The sequence below is a fragment of the Idiotropiscis lumnitzeri genome, unplaced genomic scaffold (genome assembly GCF_059441095.1).
Source record: "Idiotropiscis lumnitzeri isolate Australia: NSW breed Sydney's pygmy pipehorse unplaced genomic scaffold, RoL_Ilum_1.0 HiC_scaffold_23, whole genome shotgun sequence".
Taxonomy (NCBI): Eukaryota; Metazoa; Chordata; class Actinopteri; order Syngnathiformes; family Syngnathidae; genus Idiotropiscis; species Idiotropiscis lumnitzeri.
The window spans coordinates 293,358-311,768 of NW_028283561.1; the positions used below are offsets into that span (position 1 = coordinate 293,358).

Sequence of the window (18,411 nt, forward strand, 5' to 3'; positions counted from 1 at the left end):
TTGTCTTTTCCGCAGTTGCCTTGCCACCAGTTTATGCGGTTTATCCCCAAATTCGAAATAGGTCTGTTTAGTAAATGGGAAGGCTTTAGAAATTTTTTCCCGAGATTATCCAATTAAGATGATATTTGAGGGCTGCAATTTTATTATGTTTTTCCACAGCAGGTTGTTATTTTCTTTTTCTAGTTGTCGGATTTGTTCCTATAACTGCACACGTTCTAAGTTATGTAGTTTCTTCTGGGAGGCTTGAAAAGAAATAACGCAACCTCTCTGGAGCAAAACTGATTTTGGTTTTAGTTAATGGAAGTATTTAACAAACCAGGTTTCCTCTAGCCATTGTCAGTGTCAGTTCATTGTTGTGCAGCCAGTCAGAAATGATGCTGGCTTTTCCAAAAGCTCGAACAACATTGCAAGCAGACACGTTCGCCTAAGCATACAATACAATAGACTACAATATAATACAACTTTATTTATATAGCGCATTTCACAACAGTTGGTGCTGTAACAAAGCGCTTTCCATATGGTGTAATATAAATTAGCGGGTAATTAGAACACAAATGAAAACCCATAAACACATATACAATAAATACCAGAAGAACAGCAGTAGAGTGACAGTCTCGTGTTGAGTCGAAAGCTAAAGGATAAAAATTTATTTTTTTGTTGTTGTTGATCGTGTAGGTGTGCCCTGCGATTGGCTGGCGACCAGTTCAGGGTGTCCCCCGCCTACTGCCCGAAGATAGCTGGGATAGGCTCCAGCACCCCCTGCGACCCTAGTGAAGAGAAGCGGTACAGATAATGGATGGATTAAAAAAAAAAAAAAAATATATATATATATATATATATATATATATATATACACACACACAGTCATATATGTGTGTATATTATATATATTGTATACACACACACACACACGTCTGTTGTATCTGTCACAATATTGAGTTTTTTTTCTGCTTATGACTGCAATGTTTTCAGACTTTCAAATTAAAAAAAAAAGTTTTTATATTTTTTCTGATTTTATTTGTTTCATTTGTGCTTCACTGTTGGTGTTGGTGAGTTTTTGTGTAGCCATAGGTATACTCTATGAACATAAGTAAATAAAGCAATATTCTGTATCCCTTTGTGTTGTGTCTTTCTTTTGTCTGTTAAGATAACACATTTGTATGAGTCTTTCAACTTTCTCAGGCTTTAAATCGCATTTATAAGTCCTTATGGGACATAGATAGTGCTCACTTTAGATGAGCTCACACACAATGCTTTAGTAATGAATCGCAAGTGCTTTGTAACCACCAAAATTAATGAACTCCTGTGTAAATAACACATTTATTGGAAAACACATGTGTAAGGTTTTATAAAACATCAACTAACACTCTCACTAACAAAACATGTCTGATTAGTTCATGTAAGAGTGCAGGGATGCATATATACATGAATGATTGGTAAATGATGCAATCCACAATCTAGTCATGTTGAATCTGACAATTATAAATTATTAACATGCAATCATTAAGCATGTTATGGATGAGCTTATTAATAATGATTAAACAATTTAGAACTGTTTATTAAATAAATACTGATGAGTGTTTATGTGGAAAACATGCTTTACAAATGATTTAACTCAGTAAGTACCAATGCTTTACTAATATGCTTAATAAGGATGAGTAAAACATTTGTTGTTGTATTTACAAACTATATGCAAATGATTATTCATGTCTGAAACATGCTTTATAAACGATTTATTCAGTATTTACAAATGCTTAGCTAATGCTTGTTAGTGTGTACTTATTATAAAGTGTTACCCAAAATTCATTCCGAAATTCCTTGTTGCATTTGGGTGGTCTGTAGATGACAGCGCAGAGCACAGGAGCAGCCCTGAAAACTTCAAAGAGCGTGTTGCGTAAGTTAGTGGTCGATGTGGCCAATATACACTGTTTACATCCAAAATTCTTGTTAAAATTAGTTGCCGTTCCTCCACCACGACCATAATCAATTTTCAAATTGTGGTATAACTCGCTGTCTCCCAGTCTGAGTAAAGCTGTGTTTGACATCTGTCATCCTATAGAAGACCCCTTCACAATTTGTAAACAATGTGATGGCTGAGCAGTAGGTAAAAACAAATAGTGCACTATTTGTACAGCATTGTTTTCGTAGTAATGGACATGAAACATTTGAGGAAGTAAGTTAAACTCACTGTAGACGACCATATCTATTACTTTAAGAATACAATAAAGTGCCACTCTATTTGTATAGCTTATTTCATAAAATTTGCAGCTGTAATAGAGCGCTTTACAGAGAGTAAAACACAAAGTACTAATAATTCAATAAGAAGTTGACTCAGACTGACTGGACAATATTTACCGATCTCTACGCCCTCACTTACTGGATGCACGATTTAACAGGACTGCCCACCGTGCATTGGCATGACATTTACACCTATCTAATAGAAAAACTAAGTGTTGACACAACAGATAAAGTGAAGGCTTATTGTGCGCAGTAGTGTATAAATAAAGTTGGATTATATTGTATTGTACAACGTTATACACTATCGCCTGGACACAACTGAAACATACAGTCAACGTTAGCAAGTGGTTAGCATTAGCGCATGTAGAATATAAAAAGAACACCCAAAATAATGACTAAATATAATTTGTGCCACAACTAAGTCTAGCCCATGTCGTTTTCCAAGCGAAAACTGCTAGACCATTTCATGATTCGTGTACACTTTGTTAAATCTTACCTGATATGAAGTGTGCGCTGCAAGCAGGAGCATTGTTGATGAAAGTCGCCGGTACTTACTGGGGCTGCGCCTTGAGCGTGCTCTTGCATGCGCACCATTCCCACTTTAATTTTCACATGCAGTGAGTCACATCCTTCTTTCTTCTATTTAAGATGCATGTCGGCAAAAATCCCCCCAGTCTCTCAAGCGCTCATCAAAGTCACACATTTACAGATTTTGGAACTCGGTGCACACCTAAGGCGCCAAGAAAATTTAAGACGTGTTTAAGTGTGCCTTATGGTCATGAAAATACAGTATTTATGCTTATCTCTGAATTTAATGAAAGAGGTTAAGAATTTAACAAAACTTAATTGAAATTGCAGCAGCAGGTGCAGAGAAAAAACAATATCTAAGCGTGACCATAGTTTCTTATCTACAGCAAGTAAAAAGTATAAAAAGCGTACACACCAGATTATGATCCAGATTAAGACAAACAGACATCCTGTGTGTGTTCTTTGAGACGTTTGCAAAATTCTATTTTTGTTACTGTTGTTACACTTTGTATGTGTGCGTGTGTGTGTATTTATAATACCAATTGTCTTTCTTTTTTTTTTTGATAATTGTATGTGCGCATGTATGTTACTTGGGTTTTAAACTGGACATCCATCCATCCATCCATCCATCACACTCATACCTGGGGGAAATTTAGAGTGTTCAATCGGCCTGCCATGTATGTTTTTGGAATGTAGGAGGAAACCGGAGTATCCGGAGGAAACCCACGCAGGCACGGGGAGAACATGCTAACTCCACACAGGAAGGCCGGAGCCGGGATCGAACCCACAACCGCTGCTGTGTCTCACTGAGGCCATCATGCTAACCAGTCGTCAATTCCGGCCGCACTTAGAAACAGTAATCCATGCCTTCGTTACATCTAGGCTTGATTACTGTAATGCACTTTAAATCAGCCAGTCATCCCTTAAGCGACTCCAACTGGTGCAAAATGCTGCTGCTCATCTTTTAACTGGATTACATAACCCCAATCTTGGTCTCTCTTCACTGGCTCCCAGTGCACCTTAGAGTTCGCTTTAAGATACTTCTGTTCGTCTTCAAATTTTTAAATGGCCTCGCCCCATTGTACCTCTCCAAGCTCCCCCACCCCTACGCACATGCCTGTTGCCTCAGGTCTGCGAACAACATGCAGTCTCAGGTGGATCACGCCTTTTCTGTTGCCGGTTCTTATCTAAGGAATGAGCTTCCGGCTGACAGCTACAGAATCAGAAATCAGAATCAGAAAGAAATAGAAAGCCCTTAATTGTCATCGTACTCAGTGTGCAATAAGATTAGAGAGCTTCCCTCTGCAGTGCCATACAACAATAATTTAATTAAATATATAAATGAGATTAATTTAAGATTCAATTTTTAAATAGAAAATAAATACGAAATTGGATTAATAAAAACACATTATGTCGCTGATCTGTAAGGTAAGTGTGTGAGAGTTCAGCATGGAGATGGCTCTCGGGAAGAAACTGTTTTTCAGTCTATTAGACTTTGTTTTGATGCACCTGTAGCGCCTGCCAGACAGGTCGAACGGGTGTGAGCTCGGGTGAGTATTGTCTTTAACTCATTAAATACCAGCCATTTTCACTGGAGCAACCCCGCTCAATCCCAGCGTTTTCCTTGGTTTTGACTAATATTGCAAGGCCCACAGAATATTGTATTCTAATGCTATATAAACACAAAGCACACCAAAAGAAAGATGAGACTCTCATCTTTCAACAGAAAAAAAAGTTTGTCTCTACTTAAGGATTTTATACATTTGACTATAAAGGATTTTATACGATTGACTACAAGTTACATGTATTCAGTTTAATGCAAGAAAGATATTTGCTGATTGTGCTTTGATTCGATGTGCAGTGGAAGGTCAGGGCAGGCTGTGTGAAATGCGTAGGTGGCAGATATTTTTTGTACAGGACGAGCCGCACTTCTGATAACGGGGGTACTGCCGCAGGGCCTCCCCGACATCAAGGCGCTGCTGTGTGAGATTGGACTAGCCGACACGTCATCCTGCGGGCAGAAGACGTCCACTAAGAGAAAGCTAAAGTTAACTGCAGATGACACATAGCCAATAGTAGGATATCTTTGCTTTGTTTGCTGAAATGTATAAATGATCCTGGGCAACTCGGGGGGGGGGGGTCGTCCTCTGTTGGGTACAAGGACGCGCAGAGCTGTAATGGTAGGAACCGAGCCCCAGGCTTTGTATTAGATCTCCTGTTTGGAATAAATCCGCTCCCGTGTGAAGTTGCCGGCTTCCTGGTCATCTTTCTCTCAAAAACGAGCGCGCATAATTGTTGGATGAATGTAGGTCGTGTTTGGTTAACCATTAATGGAGTCAGATAATTAATTCTAACTATTTTGGTAAAGTTTTGGTACATTTAAAGTTAGAAATTCCAACAATTTTTGGTGACCCCGACGTGATGAGAGGGAGAGGACTACAAAAGAAATCCACAGACTTCGAATAAGAGAACCACAGGGTCTGTGACCTAGGGTCAGGGACCCGTATCCACACCAAGTGACGACTTGTTGAACGGAAAGGAAATCCCGACTTAGACCTGTTTTCCTCTGGTGGTACCACATCTAAAAGGTAAGCAGAATACCTCTTACTACATGTCTGAATTCTGCACAATTGGGGAAAAATAAATGTAACAGAGGAAAGCGGGGATAATTGGGACATTAAATATCAAAAGTGTGGATTGTGACACAGTGTAAAATCTGGGATTTACTTATTACTAAATTTGTGGTTCTGATACGGTATAAAATCTGGGATTTACGTATCGCCAAGTCGTAATAAAGTGTAAAATCTGGGATTTACTTATTGCAAAAATAGTCTGGGACTATATGTGGTATTGATACGGTGTAAAATCTGGGATTTACGTATCGCAATTTGTGTGCAAGTGTAAGCAGTGTGATTGGTGTTAAAGGATAATGTAAGGCAGTCAATCTAAACAGAACAAAGGGTAGACTGCTAGGAGCCACTTTTGTGATCCCGGCATGGAAGTCCATTGTTTCAGAGGGGTCTCGTTCACACCTCCTGTGGTGCAGCTGTGATCCAATCTTCCTGCATTCCTCTCCTGAGGGTCTTGTCATTAGCATGGTCTAAACTTGGGTTACACTTAAAGGATTTCATACATTTGACTATTAAAGGAATATAAGAGTTTGAGCTTAACATAGTTCATTAGATGTTGGTGCATCCAGTGTATGAAAATGTGATATTGTAAAATGCTGAGAGTGTGACTGGTGGAGCGAAACTGGTTGCGGGGGTTGTGCAGGAATGGAATGTTTTAGAAGCAGACGGTGCTGAGCGAGACGAGATGACTCCGGGAGCAGTGGATGAAGGAGCGGCCATCGGGGGATAGCACAACCGGGAGGAGCCACCACGGGATTCGGCGGGAGAAGAAAGACCAATGAGAGCAAGCTAAAGTTAACTGCAGGATACACATAGCCAATCGAATCATGCCAGGATGCCTTTGACTCTGTTCCATTTGCGTATTGTATAGTATGAATCATTACTGGGCAACTCGGAGAGTTACATTCACTGGTGGCAAGAGAGGTGTAGAGTTGTATTGAGAGGGACCCGAGACCCAGGTGCCATGTAGAAATCTGTGTATTGGGAATGTTCGAAAGGTTCCTAGGTTGAATGTCGCCATCGATTGTGTGCTTTTTGTGTGATTGAAGTCGCGTCGGTGCCGAGCTCTCGCGAGAAGCGCCCGCATACGGGTTACTGGCAAATGCCTGTAGCGCAGCAATTGTCAGCCGACCACCACTAGTATGTGACGTGTTCGATGCCTCAGTGTCTGTGTGCGTTCCTGACCGCAAGTGAGTACACTAGTGTATTTATTTGTTTACAGCGTTCATTCTTCGCGCCGCTGTGCATCGTCATGTCTACTCCCGTCTAGTCTGTATGTCGTCGTGCGTCGCCGCCATGTTTCTTGCCGTGCGCCGTCGCCGAGCTGCCTTTGAAATTCGCCGCGTCATTGAATATGTGCCTTTCGCTCGGTGTGTGAATGCCTAAATGTTCCCCGCGGTGTGCTAGTTATATACAAGGAGGTTGTGCTCCACTAAAGCGCGCCCCTTTGTATAGTTTTATATAGTTTATACACCTAAGTGCGTCAGGTCTGCTGCAACCTAGGTAGTACGTCGGCTGTAACCTAGGTAGTACGCAATCCCTATGGCCGCCGCCATTGTGCGCCGTCCACGGCCGTAGTTGGCAACTGTTTGATACAGTTGATGTCTCATTTGAGCTTATGTAATTGCGCATGCAAATACAGTTTATAGCTGCTGTTTGTTGAGTTGAGCTATATATTTATGTGATGTTTCTTTTGTTACAGAACCACACACACACACACGCGCTCACTGTTTGCCTCACATGCTCACTGCTTGCCACCCGCTCATTGCTTCATGAGCTCACTGCCACAAGCTCACTACCCCATGTGCGCTTGCACACTAGCCCACACGCTCGCGAGCTCACATGCATTCCTGCATGCCTGAGCCCATCACCTCATTCCCATCTGTGCCTATGTTTTGTCCGCCTGTTGCCTGTGCTGTTACATGTTATGTGAAGATACACTATTAAAGCTGCCAACCCACATCTTGGACTCATCCTTGTGTTCTGACCGACACCCAGGGGTGAAAAGAGCATACCCCCATTGAACCAAATCACCTATACAGTCCACCCCTAGGCTCTCCAACATTGTGGTCCTTCGAGCCGGATGCTCTCTTTACCCTTGATCAACATGGAGTTTGAAGATTGTGGAGCACGACCGACGCGTCAGACACGCCCCCCCACCCACTTAGACAACTACCATGTCCAATATTTTGGGCACAGGCAGCGAGACAGGCATGGGCATGAAGAGGAGTGGCCATCTCACGAAGAGGGAGCAGCCAAGATGACACCCCCTCACTTCTCCCCCACTCCCTATACGGATCACCACAGGCGGGATGCTGACCTCCATGAGGCGGACCTGTACCACCCAGTGCGGAGGATATACAGTCCGGATTCCCAGCTAGCCCACCTGCAGTATCCAGAGGGAGCTCTCGGGGAGGAAGTCCGAGAACCGCACTCCCCCTATCCTGTGCCGCACAAACGCGCCTTGAGAGACGACACACAGGACATCCATAAAGGGAAGGTCGTGCTACATCAACCACAGCAAGCCCTTCATTCCGATGTTGCTGCACTCCAAGAACTTCAGGATGAAATGAGGAGGCTCACCAACACAGTACTCAGTCTTCAGCAAGCTATGTCACACTCCTTCAGCAGTCATGACCTCCGTTCCCTCCACTCGGTAGATGAAGATGAAGAGGACTGGCCTGACCCCCCGCCATGGCCTGACACAGCAGACTGTGACAACCCGCCGACTCCAACGATGACTGAGCAAATAGAAGAGCTGATTTCAGAGTTACATCGGATGAAGAGACAAGCCTCTAGCCACTGCGAAGTGTCGCCAGTCAAGGTCAGCAGTCAGCCGTTGCGCCGCCAATCCCAGCAGTTGAGCGCGCAGCCCGGCCACCCTCATCTAGCTTCCTCTTCCACTGCGTCACAGCACTACAAGTGGAGTCATAGCTTCTCACCAAAGCATCCAGCTGCTACGGCGCCACCGCCAAAACTCCAGCATCAGCCTGCGTACCAACCCTCACCGTTTAGGGCTACACCTTTTGCCGCAGCTTATGCACCTCAGCAGCCTCCAAACCTCCACCCGCCTGCGCACTCACAGCATCTACCTCCTAGATGTCCATCCTATGCTGCGACCTGTACTCCTCAACAGTCAACGTACTTGCCAGCACCCACACAGCAAAGCTACGGGACGCCAGGACAAGGCTGGGAGACTCCAGCTCCACGGCACCAGGATCCACCCGCCACCACTGAACAGAGCTACAAAGGGCCACGCCCCTCCATACCCTACTTCAGCCACCGTGATCCATGTGAGTTTGCACGCTTGAAGATGGCTTTGGAGAACCTCTTGCCAGTGGGAGGGACGGAGCTCTTCAATTACCAAATCTTGGTTGATCATCTGAAATTAGAAGAGGCCAAGTTGATTGCAGATTCCAACATCAACTCACCTACGCCTTACACAGACACCATGTTAGCCCTCAACGAGAAGTTTGGTCAGCCCCACCAAATAGCCCTCAAGAAAATTGCAAGTGTCCTCGACTCACCCGATGTTCGTCGCGGCGACACCGCAGCCTTCGAACGGTTCGCCCTTCATGTCCAAGCATTGGTCGGCCTCCTGAGGACATTGGGCACCGCCGGCGACGTCGAACTCCGCTGTGCCTCTCATGTGGTGAGACTGCTCAGCAAACTACCCCCAGAGCAGCGAGCAGACTTCCGTCGGTCCACCTTCCGACAAGCAGGCAACATTCCCACTCTGCTTGACCTGGCCCAGTGGCTCAAATATGAATCGTGGTGTCTGGACTTCGATGAGCCAACAGGATCCAAAGGGGCAAAGGAGAAGCAAGCATCCAAGTTCGAGAGCCGCCAAAGACAGCGAACTGTTGCCGTTCTCCACGGCGCCAAGAGCACAGAGAACAGCGCACCGGTGAAGGACAGAGGAAGAAGGGGAGACCCAAGCCCTACTGCCCTTTCTGCGAGAATGAAGAGCACTTTCTTAGTCAGTGCGCCAAAGTAACCAACCTGAGCAGAGAAGAACTCACAGATTGGATAAAGAACAACAAGAGGTGCTGGCGCTGTGCAAGGCATCACCAAGCAGCCCAGTGTGATCTGAAGAAGCCCTGCAGCCTGTGTCAAGGAAAGCATCTACAGGTCCTTCATGAAGTCAACGACAGACAACACAGACCTTCGAACAGCGAAACCAGTCAGCAAGTGAGCCCCACTACTGAAGTCCTGTACCTCGACCGCCCCCGAGAGGGAAACAGGGTCTTACTGAAGGTCGCTCAAGTGCTTCTTCATCACGGCAACCGCACCATAACTACCTATGCCATCTTGGACGACGGGTCAGAGAGGACAATGCTCCTGTCAGCAGCTGCCCGGGACCTGGGCATCCGAGGCACGAGGGAGGACCTCCCACTGCGAACCATTCGACAGGATGTTCAGACTCTCCGTGGCTCGACGGTGTCTTTCCGCATCTCTCCCGCTGCTGACCCCAAGACCAGTTTCAAAGTCTCCAAAGCCTTCACTGCAATGCGCCTTGGTCTGGCAGACCAGTCCTACCCGATGGATCGACTCCAACGGAGGTACCCTCATTTGGTTGGGTTACCCATCAAGCCCTTTCACAATGCCAGGCCACTGTTGCTTATTGGGTCCGACCACCCACACCTGATTACCGCTGTCGAGCCAATCAGACGGGGCACTCCAGGTGGACCCGTAGCTCTCCGTACCAGATTAGGCTGGGTCCTCCAGGGTCCAGCGAAGGTCATCCAGGACCCCTTACGTCCACAAGAGTGTTTGTTGACATCAGTATCCCCAGTCGATACAGAACTGTTTAGACACGTCGAAAGACTCTGGCAACTCGACACTCTTCCCTACAGAAGCGAGAAGATCGTGACGAGGTCAAAGCAGGATCAAGCAGCCGTGGCCCTGCTCGAAGAAAAGACCATCCGCTTAGAGGTGCACGGGATCCTTCGCTATGCCACCCCCCTTCTGCGTAAACGAGACATGCCTATTCTCCGCGCCCCTAAAGAAGCCGTCATCCCGAGTCTGCGGAGCACAGAACGTCGACTGGCTAAAGATCCAGAGCGCGCCAAGGTCTATGGCATCGAGATCCAGAAGCTGGTGGATGCAGGCTCCGTCTCCAAGTTAAGCCATCAAGAAGTTAACCAAGAGGGAGAAGAGTGGTATATTCCGCACCACATGGTGAGCCATCGCGGCAAGAACAGAATCGTCTTCAACTGCTCTTATCAGTATAGAGGCCAGAGCCTGAACGGTTCACTGCTGCCTGGACCCACTCTCGGGGCATCGCTTTTGGGAGTGCTGCTGCGCTTCAGGGAACACGCTGTCGCCCTTACTGCAGACATTAAGGGGATGTTCCATCAAGTCCGCCTACTCCTTGCTGACCGTTCCCTTCTTCGGTTCGTCTGGCGTGACATGACCAAAGGTGACCCTCCAGAAGTGTACGAGTGGCAAGTTCTTCCCTTTGGCACCACTTGTAGCCCCTGCTGCGCTACGTTCGCCCTGCAACGCCATGTAGCCGAACATAGCCAACCAGAAGATGACGTGAGGTTCTCCATTGAGAGATGTTTTTATGTGGAGAACCTCCTGCAGAGTCTTCCTACTCCTCAGGAAGCCAGTCGTCTGGTGGACAGACTCCGGACGCTCCTAGCTGCTGGCGGATTCGACCTACGGCAGTGGGCAAGTAACATGCCGAGCGTTGTCGAACACCTACCCAAGCAGGCAAGATCAGACAGCTTTGAGCTCCATCTTCCCCACGACCAGGCAGACTCCCCTGAATCCATGCTAGGACTCAGCTGGCACTGTCATACGGACACTATGAGTTACCAACACCGACATATCGAATATGGCGCGCCAACGCTGCGGAACATCTACCGCGTCTTAGCCAGTCAGTACGACCCCTTAGGGTTCCTGATCCCATACACCACTCGAGCCAAGATGCTTGTCCGACGCCTCTGGGAGAAGCACAGAGGCTGGGATGATCCTCTCCTCCCCCAAGATCTCCTACAAGCATGGAACAGCTGGGAAGAAGAGTTAGGGTTCCTCCCTCAAGTCACCCTACCAAGAGCCTACCTACCTGCCGAGGTAGATTCGTCAAGTGTCACCCATGAAGTTCACGTGTTCTCGGATGCTTCCGAACAAGCATACGGATCAGGGGCATACCTGAGAACAAGCGACAAGCACGGATTGGAGCTGTGCGGAGCTGTCACAGGAGCCCAACTAGCCAAGCTCGTCAGGAGGGAGCTCACGCTGAAGATTACCCAGACAATCCTGTGGACTGATTCCACCACGGTTCTGACATCGCTGCAGTCGGAGTCCTGCCGTTTCAAGGTCTTTGTTGGCACTAGAGTGGCAGAGATCCAGGAACTCACCAGCCCTGATGCCTGGCGATATGTAGACTCAGAGAGGAATCCTGCGGATGATATCACAAGGGGCAAGAAACTGCTAGACCTTGTGAAGCCCAACCGATGGAGCCAAGGACCTTCATTCCTTCTCCAACCCCCAGAAGATTGGCCAGTCCGGCCTAAGCCTGATAAGGATGACGATACCTCAGAGCTAAGGAAGTCTGCCTTCTGTGGAGTCACTACAGTCCCAGTCAGCACTGCAGAGGCGACGGGATATGACACCTGGAAGGACTTGTTACAGGCGACAGTGCAGGAGCTGCAGGGGGCGGCACATCAGAGCAGCGGTCATACTGCTGAAGATTACCGCAGGGCAGAGATCCTCGTCCTCAAGCGATCCCAACGTGACAGCTTCCCAGACGATCTGAGGCTCCTGAAGGCTGGCAAGCCTGTCTCATCCAGCAGCCGCCTACTCACCTTGTCTCCTGAGATGGATGAAGAGGAGGTCATTCGTGTTGGAGGTAGGCTTCGTCACGCTGAAGATGTAGACCAGATAGCCGTTCATCCTATCGTACTGGATCCCAGCCACCCCTCCACTAGACTCCTTATTCAAGACTTCGACAGCCGTCTGCATCACCCCGGACCAGAGAGAGTGTTCGCGGAAATACGGCGTTCCTACTGGATCCTGCGTGGCCGTGAAGCAGTACGCCGCTACCAACATACCTGCACAGAATGTCGACGGTGGAAGGCTAGACCTGCTGTCCCCAAGATGGCGGACCTGCCACCTGCTCGGCTACGCTTCTTCAAGCCAGCCTTCTTCTCCACTGGGATGGACTGTTTCGGGCCATTCCAGATCAAGGTGGGAAGACGCACGGAGAAGAGGTGGGGCATCATATTCAAGTGCCTCACCACCCGAGGCGTTCACTTAGACCTTTTGAACACGATCGATGCCGACTCGTTCCTGATGGCCCTCAGGCGGTTCATTGCACGCCGAGGGACACCCGCTGAGCTGTATTCGGACCAGGGAACCAACTTCCGAGGAGCAGAAAGAGAGCTGCGAGAGGCGTTCGCTACCCTATCCCCAGATCTACAGCAACAGCTTGCCAAGCAGAAAATCAGCTTCCACTTCAACCCACCAGCTGCACCCCACTTCGGAGGGACGTGGGAAAGGGAGATACGTTCAGTGAAGGCAGCCTTGTACACCACGGTGGGAGCCCAGCCAGTCCCAGAGGAAGTACTAAGGACCGTACTGCTTGAAGTGGAAGGGATCCTCAATTCGAAGCCACTAGGATACGTCTCATCCAGCCTCAATGACCTCGATCCTGTGACACCCAACGTCCTGCTGATTGGGCGGCCGGATGGATCATTACCCCAGATTGTGTATCCAGAGACTGACCTGCTGAGCCGTCGCCACTGGAGACACTCCCAAGTTCTGGCGAACCACTTCTGGTCCAGCTTCCTGCGTAACTACCTACCGAACCTGCAGACACGACAGAAGTGGCAATCCACCAGAGCCGATATCATCAAGGGCGCTGTCGTGATGCTGGTGGACCCCCAGCTGCCAAGAGCGATGTGGCCCGTGGGCCATGTCACCCAAGTCCATCCCAGCGCTGATGGCCACGTCCGCTCCGTTGATGTGCAGATCGGCGAGCGCAACTACACCAGACCAGTGGCCAGGTTGGTCGTTCTGCCAGCTCTCCCGGCTGGTGATGAGGACGTCGCTACAATCAAGACCAGCCTGCCGTGAGACATTCGAGACTCTATCACCTTTCTTAGGAGCAAATGTACTTCGTACATTCGGGGGCGGCTGTTAGAAAGGTTCCTAGGTTGAATGTCGCCATCGATTGTGTGCTTGTTGTATGATTGAAGTCGCGTCGGTGCCGAGCTCTCGCGAGAAGCGCCCGCATACGGGTTACTGGCAAATGCCTGTAGCGCAGCAATTGTCAGCCGACCACCACTAGTATGTGACGTGTTCGATGCCTCAGTGTCTGTGTGCGTTCCTGACCGCAAGTGAGTACACTAGTGTATTTATTTGTTTACAGCGTTCATTCTTCGCGCCGCTGTGCATCATGTCTACTCCCGTCTAGTCTGTATGTCGTCGTGCGTCGCCGCCATGTTTCTTGCCGTGCGCCGTCGCCGAGCTGCCTTTGAAGTTCGCCGCGCCATTGAATATGTGCCTTTCGCTCAGTGTGTGAATGCCTAAATGTTCCCCGCGGTGTGCTAGTTATATACAAGGAGGTTGTGCTCCACTAAAGCGCGCCCCTTTGTATAGTTTTATATAGTTTATACACCTAGGTGCGTCAGGTCTGCTGCAACCTAGGTAGTACGTCGGCTGTAACCTAGGTAGTACGCAATCCCTATGGCCGCCGCCATTGTGCGCCGTCCACGGCCGTAGTTGGCAACTGTTTGATGCAGTTGATGTCTCATTTGAGCTTATGTAATTGCGCATGCAAATACAGTTTATAGCTGCTGTTTGTTGAGTTGAGCTATATATTTATGTGATGTTTCTTTTGTTACAGAACCACACACACACACACACGCGCTCACTGTTTGCCTCACATGCTCACTGCTTGCCACCCGCTCATTGCTTCATGAGCTCACTGCCACAAGCTCACTACCCCATGTGCGCTTGCACACTAGCCCACACGCTCGCGAGCTCACATGCATTCCTGCATGCCTGAGCCCATCACCTCATTCCCATCTGTGCCTATGTTTTGTCCGCCTGTTGCCTGTGCTGTTACATGTTATGTGAAGATACACTATTAAAGCTGCCAACCCACATCTTGGACTCATCCTTGTGTTCTGACCGACACCCAGGGGTGAAAAGAGCATACCCCCATTGAACCAAATCACCTATACAGTCCACCCCTAGGCTCTCCAACAGGGAATAAACCCACTTGTGCGTGAAAATGCCGGCTTCCTGATACCTTTCTATTGCAGAACGAGCGCGCATATTGTTGGATGAGTGAGAGTTGGGTAAGGTCGCAAATTGGAGTCAGATTACTAATTTGAGTTTACATTGGGTTAAAGTTAAATTCTAACATTGATATAAAGCTAAATTCCAACAATTTATGGTGACCCCGACGTGATGCAAGAGAGGTAAAAGAAGTTTCAAGGGAGTCTGGGACTCCGAGGAAAGAAGAGAAGTCTGGGACTTAAAGATAAAGATAAAGAAGAGAAGTCTGGGACTTGAAGAGTCTGGGGCTCAAAGGAAGCCTGGGGCTTCAGAAAAAAACACAAGAGTCTGGGACTCGGGCCTGGGGCCCACGTCCACACCAGGTGACGACCTGAAAAAGAATAAAGGATAAAGGAGCCACACTTCTGACCGTCCTTCCTCTTGGGCCCACAGTGACATAAGGTAAGCAGATCCATTTCAAATTCTGCATATTGGCAACGCTAAATTATAAGAGGAAGGCGGAGCGGAATGGTGTTAAAATATATATGGTTAAATAAATAAATAAATAGATTATAAGAGGAAGGAGGAGCGGAATGGTGTTAAAATATATGGTTAAATAAATATATAAATAAATAGATTATAAGAGGAAGGAGGAGCGGAACGGCATTAAAATATATGGTTAAATAAATAAATAAATATATAAATAAATAAGTGTAACAGTGTGGACGATAGTAGAGTAAAATCTGGGATTTACCTACTAGAATAGTTTGGAACTATTCGTGGTTACGATACGATTAAAATATCAGTGTGGAAGCGGTGTGAATGTGAAGGCTAAATTTGTTCTGCATAAAAGTGGTTGGGACACGCACGAGTGGATTTCAGGATGGCGAAGGAGAGGAAGTATGATAGTGGTCTCGGGTGTGACACTCCAGACGAACGGTCTGAAGTCTGGTCGGAAATTTATGGTCATTACGCTAAGATGGAAGCACAATTGATTAGTGGAACGGAAAGTAAGAAAATTAAGAAAGAAAAAGAACGGAGTCAGAAGTTGTTTTTGAAATTAAAAAAGGATGAATTGTTTCGCGGAGAGCCCGGAACATGGAACATGTTGAAGTTAGCGCAGCAGTTACAGAAAAAGGAAAGCAGAATGTTGGCAGATATTCGAGATATGAAGGGAGATCAGAGCCAAGCCGGATGGCGACAACGTCATAAACTTAAAAAGGAAGTGAAGGAATTGGAGAAAGATAGACGAGGCATTCACCAATTGGCTATTGTTGCCACTGCGCTGGGGGCGATAAAAGAGGAAGAGAGAGTGAATGAGGTGCAGGTGAATTTGAGAATTGATCCGGACATTTTGGTCTGTCCGGAACCGAGATGTAAGAGGCATTTGATCTATCAGTGCCGCATCGACATGGACAAAGCAGATAAAGATCAAAAGGAATCTGACGCTCTGGCGACTAGTTTGGGTAAACTACAGTTGGCAAAGTTGCATGGTGAGGCAAAACAAGAGAAGGTGAAACAAAAACAGATGTATCAAACTCCAGTGGGGGCTGGATGGCGCCGAGGCCAAGTGTTTTTCGTGGTGGATACAGAGGGCGTGGTCGTGGCGCCCCCCCTGGTCGGGGGCGGAATGGGTTCGCTCCAGGGACTTGCTTCAACTGCGGGTCCTCTGACCACTGGGCACGAGATTGTCATGGCAACCTACCACCAGGGGTGGAGCAGCAGAACCAGCAAGCAGGACCACCACACCAATGGGGACCTTTTGGTCTCCCAGCAGGGAGCTAGACTAGTGGAGCCAGGAGACTGGATGCTTGAAGGAAGTTTGATGATAAGACATTTGGTAATTGCCCAAGGTGGGGGCGAGTAGGCATGTGAACATTTCAGACACAGGAGGAGAGACAGACATCAATGGCAGTCATTTGCTGATTGAAGAGGCAGATATGCCTTTTGTTGCTGTGGCACTCAGTCCTTTTGTGTCAGAGGTGTGTCTCAGGCACACCTCCCTTGATGTTACAGCAATGGAATCCAGTCTTCAGGCGTCCGCTCTCCGGGGGGTCTTCTCCATGTGGTCGAGCATGGATCGCATTGTGGAGCAATTCTTCTGCAGTGCTAGTGTAGTAAGGTACGGGATAAAATATATGTATTCAACCTAACAATAAATACAAATTAGCAGGGAATTAGAACGCAAGTTGAACACTGAAACATGCAGGGGACACCTGAGGAACGGCAGAACAGCGACAATCTTATTAAAATTTAAATTTTTAAGCAAAAGGGATTATGGTTTTGGGATAAGTTTTAAGTGAAGTATTCTATGAACATGTTGAAAGAAAATCTTTGGAAAGGGGAATATCTAGCCATTGGAGATTGGTTTACCAAATATAAAGTTGGACTAAATAGTTTTGTAGATGATTTATTAACTGATGTGTATTAAATGTGACAAAGGTGGAAGACAGATGTTTTTTTGACTGTACGACGCGAACGCTGACATGACAATTTTAGAGGACATGACATCATTCCATAAATACCAGACTGCTAACATTCGCATCTATGAGCTGTTTGATGTCACAGGTGCAGTTTCGTCAGCTACGTCCAGGAGAGGAGAAACAACTTCACGGGGAGTGAATGGGAAAATCCAGAGACCCACAGTTGTAAATTTTGGCATACGCTGGCTAAATTAAGGCAAAATTATGGATCTGCCAGCACAGATCTCAGTGAAATCAAGGCGGACGCGCCAAGTGGAGGGGTCTCTGTGTGGAATTGGAAAGTATCTTTTGGTGAATGAAAGTGTGAAAGAAAAGTGTTTGTATGCATATGTGGTTTGAGTGAATGTTTAAGGGTCGGGCCTCAGGAAAGAAACAGAAAATTGATTGAGAACACCAGCAAGCCCTTACAGTACTAGGGATGCAATGGGCGGACAGGCTTGATCAACCTGAATCCCTATTGCACTCCCAAGTATTGATTTTCAAATTGTTTTTGGAGAAAGATTGGAGTAATTAAATTCAAGCATCAAGTGAATGATTGATTGACGTTATTACACAAAATTTATGCAAAACTGAAAGTTTCAGGATGGAGGTAATTTGGCCCTTCTCACTGGCAATTGCTACTCCTCCAGCTCTCTCCACAGGTTTGAAGTGACATGTGACCTGTGTGTCCAGAAGGCCGGAGAACGCTTCACATAGCACCTCACCACGCCCATCCCGGAGGTTCTCCTCAACAAGGAGGGAGATATAAAATATTCTAATTTAGGGTCCACGGAACAGATTAAAATATAGTTGTTGCTTTAGCCTGCTCATGTGCCCCACAGGTTTGATGATTATTCACATTGGATGCACGACTAGATAACACACGCCCAGTCAAGGATAGGGCAAACATTTCTTGGATTGTTCAGACTTTTTCATATAATACAGCACCACAGCAGTGATATTTGAAGTTAATGTCGAATTAGTGGCACTGTTTTTATGAAAATTACTCACTTAACGCAAGGGTAGGTTCGTTGTAGAGGAGATATTTCGACAAAAATGACCCTGAAGTGGTTACAAGCAGCTGTCTTATGTTGGATGTATGCAATGTTATTCTGATATTTTCCATTGTATCGTATTTCATTGTATTTAGGACTAAGACATTGTAAAACACTGTTTGGAAGAACTTATAGAATACCTCAAATTTAAGAACAAATGGGAAATAGATGTTAAAGCAACTTTAGCTGACCATATGTGAAAAGTGTTAGGAAAACAAAAGACAGGCGCAAATTTAGAGTGATAAGGATCTTTCTGTCTCCCAG

The 18,411-nt window shown here is 46.8% G+C and overlaps 1 protein-coding gene across 6 annotated transcripts in view; it reads left to right on the plus strand.

Annotated features, from left to right (window-relative positions):
• Nucleotides 1-1,112, plus strand: part of uvssa (UV-stimulated scaffold protein A) — a 177,097-nt gene extending 175,985 nt beyond the window's left edge. For all 6 annotated transcript variants that reach the window (XM_088287071.1, XM_088287072.1, XM_088287070.1 and 3 more), the window contains one exon: nt 676-1,112. The gene's annotated coding sequence lies outside the window, so the exon portion shown is untranslated. The remainder of the gene's footprint in view (nt 1-675) is intronic.
• Nucleotides 1,113-18,411: the final 17,299 nt, after the last annotated feature.